This window comes from Bombina bombina, chromosome 6 (genome assembly GCF_027579735.1).
Source record: "Bombina bombina isolate aBomBom1 chromosome 6, aBomBom1.pri, whole genome shotgun sequence".
Taxonomy (NCBI): Eukaryota; Metazoa; Chordata; class Amphibia; order Anura; family Bombinatoridae; genus Bombina; species Bombina bombina.
This window is the reverse complement of record NC_069504.1, coordinates 15,298,437-15,299,803: the sequence shown is the minus strand read 5'-3', so window position 1 is coordinate 15,299,803 and position 1,367 is coordinate 15,298,437. Positions and strand designations below refer to the sequence as shown.

Genomic DNA, 1,367 nt, shown 5'->3' with positions numbered 1-1,367 from the left:
ATAATTAGTAAGGTGCCCAGGTTAGGTTTAAAAGGAAGCAGGTAGATAGACCCAATATGAGCTTGATAAAGAAACTTTGGTTTTGAAACGCGTTGCTCGTTTATGTTGCTTTTTGTCCGTAGGAGCACAGTCTCATCTATAATAACACTCTGGACGGCTTCATAAAATTTCCTGCATATTTGCACAGAGACTTTTTGCACTATTACACAAGCTGATCATAATAACAAGAATGTTTCATTGCCACACAGCCTCTGATACGAACAGTTAGGATCCACAGGGGTTGTTATTCAGCTGAATTCTCACATTTAAAGCCCCAATCTCTAGATGAACTTTTGGGTCAATTCGTATATATTGATTACATTGAACTGATATAGTTTAATATAGGCTAATAATTGCCTTTTGTTTAGTGCAATCAGTACTTTTGAATTCTGTTTATTTTATATTATTGTTTCCTATTGTTTATTTAAAATTGTATTAGGTCGACCTATTATATATATATTTTATATATTTTTATGTAATAAATAAATTTAAATTTATGTTTATGACAACAGTATTTTACATTTGCAAGGTTGTGTTGTGAATAAATCTGTTTTTCATTGTAACCGGCACCTTCATAGTATTCACTATTTATTTTATTTTTCAGTAAAATTTAGAAGTATTTTGGATTAAACCTGTATCCACTTTTGTGGTTTATCTTCTGCGCTTGTGAGATATAGGTTGCTATTTAATATCTTTTATTTTATTTTGGACGTTATTAAACTTGTTATTTGTTTGGGTATACTCTTAAGCTCTTGTGAGCGCTCCCTAGTAAATTTTTAGTTATATGTACACAAGTATTAGCCATTACTACAGGAGGTGTGCACAAGTATTAGCCATCACTACAGGAGGTGTGCACAAGTATAAGCCATCACTACAGGAGATGTGCACAAGTATTAGCCATACCTAAATGAAGTGTGCACATGTATAACCATCACTATAGGAGGTGTGCACAAGTATTAGCTATCACTACAGGAGGTGTGCACAAGTATTAGCTATCACTACAGGAGGTATGCACAAGTATTAGCCATACCTAAAGGAAGTGTGCACATGTATAGCCATCACTACAGAAAGTGTGCACAGGTATTAACCATCACTACAGGAGGTGTGCACAAGTATTAGCCATCACTACAGGGGATGTGCACATGTATAGCCATCACTACAAGAGGTGTGCACAAGTATTAACAATCACTACAGAAAGTGTGCATATGGCTATACACATGTCAGTCACATGTGAAACAACCAATAGCTGTGCAGGGCGCTGTGGCTTAGTTGGTTAAAGCGCCTGTCTAGTAAACAGGAGATCCTGAGTTCGAATCTCAGCAGTGCCT

General features: G+C 35.8%; 1 non-coding gene across 1 annotated transcript; it reads left to right on the top strand.

The window, feature by feature from the left end:
* Window positions 1–1,293: 1,293 nt before the first annotated feature.
* Window positions 1,294–1,367, top strand: TRNAT-AGU (transfer RNA threonine (anticodon AGU)). The gene has a single exon. It is a non-coding gene; the product is annotated as a tRNA-Thr (tRNA).